This window comes from Carettochelys insculpta, chromosome 24 (assembly GCF_033958435.1).
Source record: "Carettochelys insculpta isolate YL-2023 chromosome 24, ASM3395843v1, whole genome shotgun sequence".
NCBI lineage: Eukaryota > Metazoa > Chordata > Testudines > Carettochelyidae > Carettochelys > Carettochelys insculpta.
Window position 1 is genome coordinate 1,272,367 of NC_134160.1, and position 17,066 is coordinate 1,289,432.

Here is a 17,066-nt window from a genome sequence, read left to right on the forward strand (position 1 = left end):
TCCTCTGCCTTCGGTGGCAGTTCTATTGCCTGGATGCAGCACCCAGCACGGGTGCCCGGGCAACGCCGGGAGTTCACTGCAAGCCAGGACAAAAAGCCGGCTCCCTGACAAGGTTGAAGAGCCAGGAGACAGGTCCCCAGGAAAGTAACAGAGAGGGAGAGGCTGGTGCTGCATCCTCTGAGATTCCCAGTCAGCCAAATAACTCCCAGGCAAATACAAATGCTTGAAGCCTGAGAACACAGGAGCAAGGATAAGGGCCTGCCTAGCAGGAGATGTGCAAACCACAGGGTTTCCAGCACACCCTGGGGATGTGCCTGCATGGTGCTGCAGCACAGGTCCCCAAGAGGCTTGGCCTAGGCTGTAATGTGCCTGCTGGGCTGCCTGCTCCCAGCTGCTGTCACTGCGCTCTACAGGGCTGTGCGGTGACGCTACCGCTGCTGCAGGAATGTTCACTCTTAAAGAGCAGGGCCCAGTGCTGGCCTGCCAGCATGTCAGAGCCATGGATGGCTCCAAGCCCAAGCCCAAGCCCAGCTGTCCTATGGGGCTTTGAGGTGGCAGGAGGGGTAAAGCTGCTGCTGTTCCTCACAGTATGTGGTCCACAGTGCCCAGGAAGTGTGGGAAATTGGCTTCCTGCTCCCTGGCTCCCTGCAAACTCTTACTGGCCTGAGGCAGGCTGAGCCCTGGGAACCGGGCAGTGGGGTGTGGGGCCAGCCTGGTGCTGACTCCCACACAGCAGAGCTGGGGGCTGGTCAGCTCACACCCCTCCCGGTCTCCCTGGGGCCCTGGATGAGCTGTTGCCCTGGTTCCATGAGCCCCGGGGGACAAGGCCGAGTTCTGCATCCCTGTTACTGGAGTCGGCCCCTGGGGAGCAGCCTGGTAATGGGACGAGACAGCAGGGGAAGCGAAAATGGGGCATAGTAATGAGCAGCCAGGTTTGGAGGGATGTCACACGTAAGTGTGAACTATTGTTAAGTATCACAACACGCCTGTTGCATCCATCACGGGAATCAATCAGCGATGTACCAATGTGGGTGTCACGGAACCGGCTGCGTCTTTCCTATTGGTACTAATGTCCCCACAATGCCGGCCAAGGGAAAGGAGGCCGTCAAGGGCTGGAGCCCAGCTAGCAGCTTTCCAGTGCCCCGCCCCACGCACTCTGGGGCGCTGGCCTGGGCCTATAGTTGGTTCCCCTCTTTACGGCTGGCTAACAAGCTCCCAGACGACCACCTTCCCTGCCCAATAAAGGGCAGCCTTTATCACCACCGCGCAGCTGGGCAGCCCACGGCAGGGGACAAAAGCAAGCAGCAGAACAGGAAGGAGACAGTGTGTCACAGCACCATGCAGGGAGGGTGGTCCTGCAGCTGGCAGGTTGGCAGCATGGGCCGCTGGGGGATCTGTTTGTTCCAGGCCTTACTGCTGGTTGAATTACCACAGGCTGTTGCATAACATGCCCAGTGACACAGCCCGGCCTGTGTAGAAGCCAGCCATAGATCTCTGATGACAAGGGGAGCACAGCGGAGGCGCAGCTGGTTATTTATAGGCTCTAATAAAGGCAGAGATAAGACAGCTCCTCGCACCAAACTTCTTAAAAGCAGCATCTAATTCACAAGGCATAATTACAAATGACCTTTACAAGCGCCTGATTTATTAACAGGGCCAGAATTGTAGGGCTCAATCCTGCCAGCAGCTGCACAGCCACTGCCAGAGATGTAAGCAGCTGGGCCTGGCTTCCCTGAGCCCATCACAGAGGAGTGGGAGCCCCGGGCCCTAGGAGCTGGCTGAAGCTTGTCAGGGATGCAGCAGCTTGCCTTAACCTGCAGGGCCTTACAGACTCTACCACCCACTGCTCTCCAGGGGGGGCCTTGTCCCTGGTTGGCTTTTCAGCCCCTTCCCTCAGTGGGTTGTACGGTGCGGATAGAGCTTGGTGAGCAGTGCCAGGCTGGTTCAGCCACAAGTGCCTGTGTGGGTGGAGACCCGTCTGAGTGCGGTGGGAGGGGAGCAGGCACTGTGTGGAGAGGTATGCAGCTGTCACTCTGCATGGGGCTGGCTGGGTGACATCCTTCCCAGCACGCACTGAGAGCCCTCCTCGTCTGGTGGGGCTGTGGCCAGGCCGCCCACGGCCGAATGTGACCCTTGGTCTCTTGGGGCAGCGCAGGAGAGCAGGTCCCAGCTGTGTGTACAATCTTGTTCATTTCCACAAAGCTGTGCAGTATTAAAATTCCCTGTCGGACTTGCACTCCAGCAGCAGTTCGTATCGGTGTTACAATGGCAGAGGGACAGGACCGGATGGTGTCACCATGGCACAAGCTGGCATATTTCCAGCATGACATTACAGCTGGGCATCCGGGCTTTGCTTGGAATAGTCGTTTGCTTTGATGATGTCCAGTCTCGCTGCTGCTTCCTTTGTGGCAATGGGGCGCCTGGGCTAATGGGGTGTGGACAGCAGGTGGCTGCTGGGTGGGGACCTGAAGGACCGACATGGACTGTCAGGTAACTGCTTCACTCAGCATAGCTTGGCAGGACCTCAGACAGCAAGGTTCATCCAGGCTCTGACCTCGGCTACCCCCTCCCTGAACTGCAGCTGCTCAGGAGCGCAATGGGGCCCAAGGAGTCCCCTCTTCTCAGGGCTGTGAATGAGGCAGCCCTCCAGCACGTGCCCTACAGTATCACCCCCCAGCACAGGGCATGCATATCCCCTTAGGGGCTCACCCCCTGGCATCATGTGTGCACCCTACCCATTGGGGCTCACCCCCCAGCACAGTTCCAGGCTGCAGGCTGGTGTGCAAGATGCAGTTTCTGCACTCCAGCCGTGTGTCTGAGCTGGGAAAGCTGGAGCTCAGCATGGAGGTAGGAAAGGCACAGTGGCTGCTTTTCCTGGGCTGGGAATGATGCTAGGTGCTTGTGAGGACCAGCTGCTGACCTATCAGCTCTCCAGCTCCAGCGGGCTCAGCAGCAGCCAGCATCTGCACCCACGAGCCAGCCCGTCCCTTCAGCATCAGGCTCATCCTCTTCCAGATATGCCCTGGTTGGCCATGGAGCCTCCCCTTTGCAGTGGGATGGTCAGAGCAAACACAGCAGGGTCAGAAGTTATCATGCAGGGCAGGATGAGCCCTGACAGGTGCACAGCTCTGGCATTCCCGGCTGGAGCAGAAACAATGAGAAGGCCTGTGGCACCTTGGAGACTAACAGGTATTTTGGAGCATAAGCTTTCACGGGCAAAGACCCACTTCATCTGATGCATGATTCGAGATTCCAGAGGAAGGTCTAATTATACAGGCTCATGAAAAGGCAGGCGGCCCAATCAAGAGGAAGGCCAGCATTGATGAGGTCAATTCAGTCTGGGAGGGTATGACCCATTTCCAGCAGATAATGTGGAGATGTGAACACCAAGCGCAGGGAAACTGCTTTCGTACTTGGCCAGCTACTCCCGGTCTGTGTTCAATCCTTGATTGATGGTGTCAAATTTGCAAATGAATTGTAACTCTGCAGTTTCTCTTTGGAGTCTGGTTTTGAAGTTGTTTTGTAGCAGGATGGCTACTTTTAAATCTGTTCCTGAGTGCCCAGGGAGACTGAAGTCTTCTCCTACAGGTTTTGTATGTTACCATTCCTGATACTGGATTTGTGTCCATTTATTCTTTTACATCGAGACTGTCCAGTTTGGCCAATGTATATGGCAGAGGGACATTGCTGGCCCATGATGGCGTGTATTACATTAATAGCTGTGCAGGTGAATGCGCCCCTGATGGTGTGGTTGACGTGGTTAGGTCCTGTGATGGTGTCACTGGTGTAGATGTGTGGGTATTGTTGGCACTGAAGTTTGTTGCAGGGATTGGTTCCTGGTTTAGAGTTACAGTAGGGTCTCAACATTCATGAGGGTTCTGTGTTGAGAACCCTTGCAAATGCTGAATTTCGCAAATGCCGCTCCTGCCTGGAGCCTGGCTGCCGATGCTCCTGCCTGAGGCCCCGGGGAAAGCGGCAGCTGCCTGGAGCCCTGAGAAGTGGCAGCTGCCAGCACTCCATGCCCCAGAGCCTAGGGAAGCAGTGACCACCAGCACTCCATGCCCCAGAGCCTAGGGAAGCAGTGACCACCAGCGCTCCATGCCCCAAAGCCTAGGGAAGCAGGTGCTGCAGCCACTCACAAATACTTGAATTCACGAACCATAGGTTTGCAAATGTTGAGACCCTACTGTACTGTAGTGTGGTCTATAGCTGCTGGTGAGAATTTGTTTCAGGTTGGCAGGCTGTGGGCAGATGAGGACAGGCCTGCCTCCCAAGGTCTGTGAGAGTGAGGGATCGTTGTCCAGGGTGGGTTGTAGGTCACTGATGATGCACAGAAGAAGTTGTAGCTGGGGGTTGTATGGTATGGCCAGTGGTGTTCGCTTGTGTTCCTTGTTGGGCCTGTCTTGTAGCAGGTGCCCTCTGGGTACATGTCTGGCTCTGTCAATCTTTCTTCACTTCCTTAAGTGGGTATTGCAGTTTTAGGAAAGCTTGGTGAGGCTCCTGTGGGTATTTGTCTCACTGCATCATGTGGCATGCCCTGGGTGGAAGCTGGAGGCATGGTGCATAGTGGTCCGTGGGTTTCCAGTATAGGGTGGTGTTTATGTGACCATCACTTATTTGCACTGTAGGGTCCCAGAAGTGGCTCTCTGGTGTGGACTGGTCCAGGCTGAGGTTGATGTTGGGGTGGAAGTTGTTGGAATCACAGAGCACGAGATGCAGGGCAGGGGCTTGGTATTGCCAGGACAGCTGAGCAGTAATGAATGAGACTCACACCTGTCTCAGGGTAATGTCTTCGAGGAGCCTGGACTGCTGGGGCCCGAAGATGCAAAGCCAGCCGGTGCTGCCCACCCAGTGTTGCAATGCGCTTGCAGTTAGCACTGCCAGGCAGGACGGGACTGGAGTGGGGGTTATTCTGCTATTCAGGTGGGGCTGAAGGCCGCGGGGGAGGAGCTATTCTGTTCACCCTCAGAAAGAGGTGAGATGGGTGGGCCGATGCAAGTGCTTCTTGTGGGATGTAGGTGCCTGGAGGCCAGGGCAAGTGCACCTCTTCACATTACAGCAGGTCAGAATTGGGCCCTGTGTATTTGCTAGCCTAGCTGGAGCGCCTGAAGCAGGGCAGTAGGATGGACTACTTGATACAGAGCCATTTTCCAGCTTCATCAGCGTTTCCAATCTCTGTTCAGATGTGTGAGGGGAATTTAATGTCTGCCCTAGGGCCAGGCCCTCAGCGTTACGTCTCAGCTGGTTATTTCCAGGTCTTATTTTTGAAAGTACCAGAAGAACTGCTGCATCTGTCTGCAAAGACCAAAGGGTTTCCAAAGACCAGTCACATTTTCATCTTTAAGATGTATTAATTCCGGTGCCTGGTTAGACGAGGGTGGATCTTGGCTATTTAATTTGTTTTCAGCGGTTGTGACACATCATGCTGCTGTACAAAGCAGAGTAATATATTAAACTGCTGCCTTGTCTTGCATGGAAATGTGATGTGTCAAATGTCACATCACATGCTGTCAAAATGTGCTAGCCCAGACTGCAGCAAAAGCACGCAGCTTGGGCAGGTCGCTGTTATTAGGGCATTTGAAGGCTAGGAGTCTGGTAGCAGGAGGCCGCATCTCCAGTGGAGACCTTAATAGTGTCTTCAGGATGAGAAGTGTCCTGGATGTCTGTGTATAATTAATTGTCCAGCAGCTGCCATGACCATGAGGCGATTTGTTTCTCAACAGATGTCAGATGCAGCCCCACTGATATGCAGCTCTCTTCTGTGCAGAGCTAAATCAGGTCACTGCAAACGTCCCAGCCTAAACTGTCACACTGGAAAATGGCCGTGGAGGTTCTGGATAGGTTTGGGCATCGGAAGTAGAGGGTGGCACTTCGGTGGCTGACCTGTAGTGTTCATGCAGCTGGGCTCTGCAGCCAGGACAAACACCATACTGGTGGCATTGCTGCTTGCAGGATAAGGTGGCCAGGTCATTCCCTAGTTTGGTTCTGACTCCAGATTCCCGCACAGAGACAGGCCCTGGCCTCTGCCCCTCTCTCGCTGCTGGCCCTTTCCACCTGGGTGGGGTCAGGCAGGGTCTGTGACATCTCTAATTCGCCTGCCTGGCTGACAGGGTCTGCCCTGCCCCATCTCCTCTCCCAGAGGTCTCCTTGAGCTGTCTGGGCCAGTCACAGGACAAGCTTGTCTGAGGAGGCACCAGGAAGGAACCTGGTAGCCTGTCCCCTGCACTGCTGTCTGCTTCCGAGGATTCAGACCAGTCACTGACCCAATCATTCTGATGCCACCAGGCTGCTTGGCAGTTGGCTCAAGCGGCTTTTTCCAGGGTTGGTGGCCCTGGGATGGATCTTTCTGCGCTTGCTCCTGGCTCCAACAGCAGTTGAGAAACCTCATCAGGCTCATCTGCCAGCCTCAGGCTCACCCCCAGCTGGGAGCTGTCTCCCTTCCCAGGCATGTTCTGTGCCCAGTGACCAGCCATGTTCCAACACAGCCAGGCCAAGCAGTACCGCAGCTGTATCCTGTCCAGCTGCTAGAGTCCGCCCTAAGCCCCCATTTGCTAGGAGTTAGGGGCTTCCAGACACTGTGAGAGGAGTGTTGCAGGGCAGGGCCCACCTTGTGGCCTCTGGCAAGTCACTTAGGCCCAGTGCCTTGTGGGTACAGAGGGAAGCCCACTGCCATCCATGGGAATTAGAAGCTGGGGCTGAGGCTCTGTAGCTCTAAGATCTCCGCAGCACAATGGAGAGAACGGTGGGGCTGGGGGCGCCAATCCCATGGAGAGGGGTGCCACCCTCTGGAGTGCCACAGACACACTGACCCACTCGGGGGCTGCAGGCTACTGAGTGTGGGGCTAGGCAGGTTTCCCTGCCCCCAGCCGGATGCTTCCTCTGCAGGGCTGGGTTTAGCTCAGCTCCATTGTCCCACTCACTGGCACCTTGGCCTGAGTCCCTGTCAGTTCAGCGCTTGCCAGGGCTGGCACCAGGCTCCAGTCTGCTCTGCTGGAATGTCACCAGGGCACAAAGATCGCTTTCCTTCCAGCTTTGGTGCAGAACGGCTGCAAGCCCCGTCAATCACCTGATTAAACAGAGCCGCTGCCATCCCCAGCCTCGCCTCCGCCTGCTCTTGTTTGTGTGCTGATGATGTACATTTAGTTGTACCAAAACATCTGCTACTCTGGAGAGTCCCAGGAGACAGGAGACATTGTCGATGCATCAGCAGACTCCACTCACTCAATCTTGCCCCACCTGGGCGCTGGGGAGCCAGTCCTGCTGTGAGCACAGGGGCGTGCAAGCTGACAGGAAGAAAGGGCTGTGCAAGGGGCAACCCCAGGTATGCAGCAGGGCTGCAGCCTTCTAGCTAATCCCGTATGCTCAGCCCTGCCCACTGCCAGGCATTACACAGCTCCCCCGTAGACCTGCGATGCAGCAGACCGGGGGGGAGGGGGGCACGGTGAGCTAGGAGTGTCCAAGACTGTGTCCCAGCTAATGACTCCATCTCCAACAGGCGTGGGCCTGTGGCTCTCAGCTCCCCATGGCTGCTTGCACCCAGCCCCCAGAGCAGAGCCAGGGCAGGAGCTGGGCACATGGCCAAGCAGCCAGCTCCTCTCGTCCCAAGGGCTCCTGGCCACGGATTCTGTATCAGATGGTCCCCTCCTCATTCTCCTTTGCTTTCCCAGCTTATCGCTGGCCTAGGGGAGTCTCTGCTCAGCTGAATCCTGTCGCTGCTGCCATGTCCCAAGAAGAGGTCATGGCCGCGGGAGGGAAGGCGGCAATCACACAGTGGAAGCCTGTTCTCTGAGAGTTGAAGTTCCAGGCCTCAACACCCTCCCTGCTCAGGGGCGTGGACCTAACCTTTTGGGAGAGCAGACAGTGAGTTCAGATCATCAGCTGGACTAGAATGCAGTGTGTTTGAGAGAAACCTTGAGCATGCAGCTATAGTAGGCTTTTACCCCTTTATGTGAGCCAGCTACTAGTGAAGAAAATAGAAAGCAGCATAAATTCTGGTCAAATGAAGTGTAAAAATAGAATTAGGAAGGCCAGAAAAGAATGATGAACAGCTAGCCAAAAACTCAAAGGGCTTGTCTACGCTACCACCTTACTTCGAAGGAAGGGTGGTAATTAGAGTGTTGGGAGTTTACTAATGAAGTGCTGCTGTGCATAGGCAGGACTTCATTAAGCAAATTCCCCCCCTTGGCAACTTTGACGTTTCAAACTTTGTAGTACTGGGACGCGTCTAGCCGGTGTGCACCCGCTGGTACTTTGAAGTGCCAGGGCAACTTCCAAGTCCCCTTACTCCTCAGAATTTTGCAAAATTTTGCAAAATTTTGCAGAGTAAGGGGACTTGGAAGTTGCCCCAGCACTTCGAAGTACCAGTGGGTGCGCCACAGCTGGACACGTGCCGGTACTTTGAAGTTTAAAACTTTCGAGTTGCCACGAGGGGGAATTTGCTTAATGAAGTGCTGCCTATGCATGGCAGCACTTCATTAGTAAACTTCCAACACCCTAATTACCATCCTGCCTTCGAAGGAAGGTGGTAGTGCAGACACAGCCAAAGAGTGATAGTAAAAAAACAAACAAAACAAAAACTAAACTAAACAAAAACTATAAGTGCATCATAAGCAAGAAGCCTCCTAAACAACCAAAAGGTCCCTTGGATGACTGCGATGCTGAAGGAGCACTGGAGGGTGATATAGTCATTGTGGAGAAAGTAATTGAATTCTTTGTATCTGTCTTCAGTTGATCATATTAGGGAGATTCCCAAACTTTAGCCGCTCTTTTTAGGTGGCAAATCTGAGGAACATTCCCAGATTAAGGTGCCATTAGAGGTGGTATTGGAACAAACTGATACACTTAGCAGTCACAAGTCACCAGCACCAGCGGGCATTCACTTAAGAGTTCTGAAGGACCTCAGATGTGAAACTGTAGGACTATTAACTACGGTTTGGAACCTAACCTTCAAATCAGCTTCTGTACCCAGTGACTGGAAGACAACTAACGTGATGCCAATCTTTAAAAAGGTGATTCTCACAATTACAGACCATCTAACATCAGTACAAGGCATATTAGTTGAAACTATAGTAAAGAACAGAATTTTCAGACACACAGATGATCATAATTTGTTGGGGAAAAGTCAACATGGTTTCTGTAAAGGGAAATCATGCCTCACCACTCCACTAGAATTCTTTGAGAGGGTCAACAAGCATGTGAAGAAGGATGATAAGAGGAAGTATTTCTTTATGCACTGCACAACCTGTGGAACTCCTTGCCAGAGGATGTTGTGAAGACCAGGACTTCAACAGGGTCTAAAAAATAGCTAGAAAAATTCATAGAGCCTAGGGACACCATCCCTACCTATCCTGGCTAATAGGTATTGAGGGACCTAACCTCCATTTGTCAGCAGGTGGACATGGGTGATGGGGAGAGATCACTTGATGACTGCCTGTTCTGTTCACTCCTGGGACACCTGGTATTGGCCTTTATTAGCAGACAAGATACGGGGCTACATGGACCTTTGGTGTGACCCAGTCTGGCGGTTCTTATGCTCTTAAAGGGCCATGTACAACCACTGGACTAATGTGCTACATGCAATGATCTACCTTCCTGGGTCAGTGCCCCGAGCTGACTGCACCAGCCTGCCACTTCTCCGAGCTGACAACTCTCATGCTTTCAAGCAGACATGCAGAGGGCTTGAGCCCCTGGCACACTGCTCCTGGAACACCCCCAGTCATGCAAGTACACCTCTGGGTGACAGTGTTGAGCTGGCCCCAGGCCCTGTGCTGTGTCCATGGCCCACGTGGGCTTCACAGCATGTGGGTGCATTACAGCGCCACCATGCCCACTGCAAGCACGGGACACCTGCCAAGCTTGAGCAGTCACTACAGCCTGCTGTTGAAGTCCCCCTACCTCTCAGGTGGGGCCCAGCCTGACCTGGACAGCAGGTGACTCAGGGCTCTTCTCCTCAGCAAATCTGCATGGGGAAGGGCTTTTATTGCAATGCTCACATAAGCGAAGGGAAAGGCTGCATGGAACAGATGGCAGGCACCAGATGGATAAAGTGTCTGCGGAGCAACGCGCCGGCATACAGAGCGAGCCATCAGTTCTGATGAGCCCCACTCCAAACAACCAGGAATTAACTTAGGCTATTAGCACCAAACTTTGCCTCTGACGTTCCCCACTTTGCAGCCGAGCTGCTTTATTTTTGAGGCAAGCTGGCTAATCAAAGAGAAAACAATACTGTAAATCATTCGCAGTGAGACACCTGGCCTTGCACCCAGGGACCCCCGCCCCCCAAGGTTAGCGCACACTGAACAGAGCCTGTCTGTTCTGTCATTTACTACTAGGTCAACAATTGCCCCACCCTCTGCTCCGACTTTCACGCCCTAGGGCTGGGAGGTGCTAGGCTCTGTGGCATGCTGGGCCACTTGCACGGAGCACTGACCTCTTGCATGCCCAGCTACTACTGTCAGCTGTCCCATCCTGCCTCCTGCATGGTGCCAAGTGGCTGAGGGAACCTGTCTGCTCTGTGGGGGCACGGCCCATAGGGCATTGTCTCAATGAACTGTTGGAAAGTGGATTCCAGCTAATCCTGGATAACTTTACCAGCTGTGATAACTGCAACCCATAGTCCCTATTCTGACGCTGACGATTAATCCCGCCACAGTGAGGCTGGCAGCCCCCAGCACTGCACGTGCCTCATCTGGGCAACCAAACTGAGCCTTCATTTCTCACCTGGCTGGTGTCTCTGCTAGCGCCCCCTGCCCCTCTTCCCATCAGAGCCAACGCAGCCCGACCACCCCCTCTCCTCTGCACCAGCAGCGCATCCTGCAGCCTCCACCCTGACGTACACGGCTTGTTCAAATCAGATTCAGCCCCTTGGCCTGGTAGTTCCCACACCCCTGCAACAACCACCTGGAAGCTTCCGCACGAGTGCAAGACGGCGTACGTGTAGATTGCAAGCCCTGTCCTCAGCCCCTTCCAATGCCAGTGTCTGCTTTGCCATGACGCGGAGCCCAGCAAACTCAGGCAGGCCTTTAATTTTGGCAAAGGTTTAATGCTGTGTTTGACGACTGCCTCCAGTGATGCAATTGTACCTATTGACTAGAAGACAGCTAACATGAATCCAATATTTAAAAAGAGTTCTAGAGGTGAGCCTTAACTATAGTTAAGGATAAAATTGTCAGACACGTAGACGAAAGAGAAGTTACTCACTGTAGTAACGGTGGTTCTTCAAGATGTGTCCCCATGGGTGCTCCACAATAGGTGTCAGGCTCGCCCGGCGCCGCAGATCGGAAATCTTCCATCAGTTTCTCCTGGATTGCGCATGTGCCGGCGCGCGCCGCTCCCCTGTGCGCCCCCGGCCATGTGCGCGATCCGGTCCCCGCCAGTTCCTTGACCAACCACCTCGAATGCTCCTGAAAAACACTAGACAGAGATCCGAAGTGGGGAGGATGGGCGGGTGGTGGAGCACCCATGGGGACACATCTCGAAGAACCACCATTACTACGGTGAGTAACTTCTCTTTCTTCTTCGAGTGTCCCTGTGGGTGCTCCACAATAGGTGACTAGCCAGCAGTAACCCAAGAAAGGAGGTGGGTAATCGGTTTACGTGCAGCTTGCCCCCGAGAGGACTGCTGTCGACAGACGGGTATCCTCTTGGAATACCCGATGTAGGGCATAATGCTTGGCGAAGGTGTCGTAGGATGACCAGGTCGCCGCTCTACAGATGTCTTTCAACACGATGCTCTTGAAGAAGGCTGTTGACGCTACCACCGCCCTGGTGGAGTGAGCCCTAAGCGGGGCCAGCAAAGGGGTCTTTCGAAGCTCGTAGCACATTTTTATACAGGACACAATGTGCTTTGAAATTCTCTGTGAAGAGAGGCCTTCCCCTTTTGACCTGGGAGTGAGAGACACGAGGAGCCTGTCCGTTTTCCGGAAGGACTTAGTTCTGTCTATGTAGAAGGCCAACGCCCTCCTCGCATCCAGGAGATGCAGGCGTGCCTCCTTGCTGGAGCTGTGAGGCTTCGGGTAAAACGAGGGTAAAACTATTGGTTCGTTAAGATGGAACTCTGAAGAAACTTTTGGAACAAAGGCTGGGTGCAGCCGTAAGGTTACCGCCTCCTTTGAGAATACTGTGCAGGGCGGCGTTGCCATCACTGCTGCGAGCTCACTCACCCTGCGAGCTAATGTAATTGCAAGGAGGAAGGTTGTTTTTATCGTAAGGAGACGTAGGGGAACTGTGGCTAATGGTTCAAAAGGTGGACCCGTTAGCGTACTGAGCACCAAGTCCAAGTTCCACGATGGTGGAAGCGGTTTCCGAGGGGGGTACAGGTTTACCAGCCCCTTCAAGAACCTGGTAACAATAGGATGGGCGAATACCGTGGGCCCTTTCTCTGTATGCCAAAAGGCTGATATAGCGGCGAGGTGGACTTTTAGTGAGGATAAAGAAAGCCCGCCCCTCTTGAGGTCCAATAAGTATTCTAGTATTATCGGTATAGGAACGTCAAAGGGAGCTAACTGCTTGGCGGAACACCAGGCTGTGAATCAAGTCCATTTCTGCTTGTAAGTCTTCCTGGTGGAGGTCCTTCGGCTACATTCCAGGACTTGTTGTACTCCCTCCGTACATGTGCTCTCTAGGGAGCTGAGCCATGGATTAGTCAAGCTTGTAGGCGCAGACCCTGAGGGTGCGGGTGCACTATGGACCCCGAGCCTGCGTGAGTAGGTCCGGCGCCACCGGTAGAGGGAGTGGTGGGCGGTCCGACATGCGCAGAAGCAAGGGAAACCATTGCTGCCAATCCCACGTTGGGACTATGAGTATCATGTGAGCTCTCTCCCTTCTGGCTTTCTACAAGATCTTGTGGATAAGCGCTGTTGGGGGGAACGCGTAAAGCAGGGGGCCCCTCCATGAAATCATGAATGCATCCCCCAGGTACCCCCGCCCCACTCCTGCCCTGGAGCAGTACTGGGGACACTTCTTGTTGTGCTGGGTGGCAAACAGATCGATCTGGGGAAACCCCCATGTATGAAAAATGCGCCGGAGCAGATCGGAGTGGATCTGCCATTCGTGCGTGAGTGCGAAGCGCCTGCTCAGCTGATCTGCTTTCACATTGTGAGCGCCCGGCAAGTACGAGGCTTTCAACGTTATGTTGTTGGCGATGCACCAGTTCCACAGTCGGACTGCTTCCGCACATAGGGCACGGGATCGCGCTCCTCCTTGTCGATTGATGTAAAACATAGTGGAGGTATTGTCGGTATTGATCCCGACTACTTTTCCATGTAGGTAGTCTCAAAAGTGTTTGCAGGTGTTGAACACTGCTCTGAGCTCCAGTATGTTTATGTGCAGTGTCTGTTCCACAGGGGACCATAACACTTGCGCCACCTTGTCGCCGATGTGCACTCCCCATCCTATGTGGGAGGCGTCGGTAGTAAGAAAAATAGAAATTTGTGGTTGGTGAAAGGGCACCCCCTACTAGCAGATTCTTGGGGTTTTCCCACCATGCCAGGGATCTGCACACCTCTGTCGTGGGCGACACCACCCTGTGGACAGTGTGGGATGCCGGTTTGTAAACGCTCGCCAGCCAATGCTGCAGGCTTCGCATGTGCAATCTGGCATTTTGCACCACAAACGTCACTGCCGCCATGTGGCCCAGCAGCTGTAAGCACGTTAAGACCGGCACCGTGGGGCTGTATGTGATGACTTGCACCAGCGAACTGATGGTGCGGAAGTGGGCGTCGGGTAGGTACACCCTTGCTGTGATAGAGTTTACGCGTGCCCCTATGAACTCTATGTCTTGCGTGGGTTCGGTCTTTGACTGCGCAAGGTTGATGACTAGGCCCAGCGAAGAAAACGTGTCTGCTGTGACGCGTACCATGCGTAGGACCTCTGCCTTCGAGGCCCCTTTCAGTAGGCAGTTGTCCAGGTATGGGAAAATAAACACCCCCTGTCTGTGCAGATAGGCTGACACCACTGCCAGGGTTTTGGTGAAGACTCTGGGGGCCGAGGAGAGGCCGAACGGAAGAACCCTGTACTGGAAGTGTTCCTTGCCGACCATGAAGCGGAGGAAGCCCCTGTGTGCCGGGTGGATCGTTATATGAAAGTAAGCATCTTGTAAGTCGAGGGCTGCAAACCAATCTCCATTGTCCAGTGCCGTGAGTATGGAGGTGACTGTGATCATCCAAAATGTTGCTTGTGCAAGTAGCGGTTGAAGACCTGAAGATCTAGGATGGGCCTCCAGCCTCCTGTTTTCTTCTCTGTTAGGAAGTAGTGTGAATAAAAACCTTTCCCCTGGAATTGTTCCGGCACTCTTTCCACCGCCCCTATGAACATAAGGTGGTCCACCTCCTGCTTGAGCCTCGCCTCGTGGGCAGCGTCCCAGAGGTGAGGCCTGGTGGGAGGCTTCGTCGGTAGGAGCAACTGGAAAGGGATCGCGTAACCCGTGGCTATGATCTCCAGCACCCATTTGTCTGTGGTGATCTTTTGCCATTGGGGGTGGAACAGTCTGAGGCGGTGATGGAACATGAGATGAGAGTGGCAGTGAGCAATGGTAGTGATAGTGCAGCCCCCGACATGCCCGTCAAACTTGTTGCCTTTGGGCCTGTCCTGAGGGCGTACGGCTTTGTTGAGAACGTTGGCTGGGAGTTCTGTACTGTTGCTGCTGTTGATGGCGCCCTTGGTCGTAGCCCCATTGATACTGAGCACGCTGTGGTTGGTACAGGTAGCGTCTTTGCTGCAGATAATATTTTTTCTTCCTGTATGGAGGAGTATAAATACCCAAGGTTCTTAGTGTAGCTCTCGAGTCCTTACTGGAGTGGAGGACCGAGTCGGTTGAGTCTGCAAACAGCTTTTGCATGTCAAAGGGAAGGTCCACGATCTTCGTCTGTCGGTCCCTCGGGATACCCGATGTCTGGAGCCATGATTCTCTACGCATGACCACTGCTGTAGCCGTTGAACGTGCCACCATATCTGCCACATCCAGGGCAATCTGGACTCCCGTTCTCGAAGCTGCATAGCCCTCTTGCACAATTGCCTTTAACACCGGCTCCTTATCTTCCGGAAGTGAATCCATGAGAGAAGTAAGCCTGGAGTAATTATCAAAATTATGGTTCGCTAGGTGTGCTGCATAGTTTGCCATTCTCAATAGCAGGGTAGAAGAGGAATATACTTTCCTGCCAAACAGCTCTAGCTTCTTAGCATCTTTGTCCAATCCCCCCGATTTGCACAGAGAAACCTTTGACCTCTGCTGGGACGATTCGACCACCAACGAATTTGGTTGTGGGTGACTGAAGAGGAACTCCATGCCCTTTGCCGGGATGAAGTACTTCTTATCCGCTCTCTTGTTGGTAGGCGGAACGGAGGCCGGAGTCTGCCATATGGTGGTGACTGACTCCAGAATGGCTTCCTCCAGCGGAATAGCAATCTTGGATGAAGCCGGGGGTCTCAAATTTTTCAGGAGTTTGTGATGTTTCTCCTGCACCTCTGCCGTTTGAATGCCTTGTGTGAAAGCCACCCTTTTAAACAGCTCCTGAAACTGTTTGACATCATCCGGGGGAGAGACATCCCCAGGGGCCATGGCCTCATCTGGGGAGGATGAGGAGGAACCACTAGGGTAAACCTCCCTCGAACCCTCAGGCTCCTGCGGTCGATGATACACTTGCTCGCTGGAGGGTTGCGAAGGAAAATCTCGGGGTTCTAAAATTAACTCCCCTTGAGATAACTGTGTTTCCGTCCCCGATTGGGAGTGTCCACGGGGGTATTGAACGGCCGGTGGGGACCTGCCCCTGTGCGTAGGCCTGGGGTGTCTGTGTCCAGCATGATAAGGACTACCATGGCAGCACGGGCAAGGGTACGGGGATGGAGACCTAGACCACTCGCAGGGTGTGTACCCCCGACGTCTGGGAGAGCGAGACCTCCGCGACGACACAGATAGAGGTGAAACTGGTTTGTGATAGTACTCCAGGGGATCCAGTCCCAGAAGAGGTGAAGGTGGCCCAAGCCATGGTGACATTGGTTGGAGGAACGGAGGAGGTGGTTCTGGATAGGCTGGTGGAGACCCAGGCCTTCTGAGCGGCGTGTGTAGCACAGGGGGAGGGCTTGTTGCTAGTAGCAGCACAGCCCTGTCCGGAGATGGGCTGCGGTGCCGGGCTTTTGATTTTGCCTTGCCCCTCTCCTGCGGGGCTGGCACCGCCCCCTCCCACGCCGGGGATCTCGGCCCCACTGTCGGTGCCGCGCTCAGCACGCTCAGCTGCGGTGCCGCACGGGTAACTTCCTCCGGTGCCTGCAGGCTCCGTGCCTGGCAGCCCTGCACTGTTGGTGCCGCGGGGGCCGGTGCCGCCTGTGGCGGTGCCGCCGGTTCTGGCGCTTGCCTCACCGACACTCTAGGCACCGCGCGTGCCGGCTGTTGTGTACCCGGAGGCTCAGCCTCTGCCACGTGCGCTGCCGCTTGCCTGAGTATGCGGCTGGGGGCTGTGTGCTCCGCTCGTCCTGCTCACTGAAACCGCCAGCAAGGATCGAGCTGGGGAGAGTTTCCTCCGTTTCTGCACTGAGGGGGTCAGAGAAGCTGCCTTCCTCTTATGCAACCCAGAGGGCCCTTCTGGGTGAGGCTTCTCCGGCAAGTCTGGCTGGAGGGCCTTGTCAAACAAGAGCATTTTAAGATGCATTTCTCTGTCTTTCCTGGCCCTGGCTGTGAGCTTAGCACAGTGAGAACACTTCTGAGTAACATGTGATTCCCCCAGGCAGCGGATGCATTCACTATGCCCATTGGAGGCCGGCATAACTTCACGGCAGGACTCCCACTTTTTAAAACCTGAAGAGGCCATTGCGGTGAGTCCTTTACTGTTAATAGGGTACTTAGCACTTAATCCGTGCCTTTTTACCCAAATCGCGGTCACTGGCCTGCGGGGCAGCGAGCGGCCTACTGGCCTTCACGTCCACTCTTCTTCTCCGCTCCGCTCTCTCTTTTTATTTTTTATATATAGTATATATAATTGATCTTCTCTTTGCCTTCTTTTTTTTTTTTTTTAACCGAAAAAACCAACAATTTACACGTAGAAACACTACCTAATCTGACTCTGGCCTTAGAC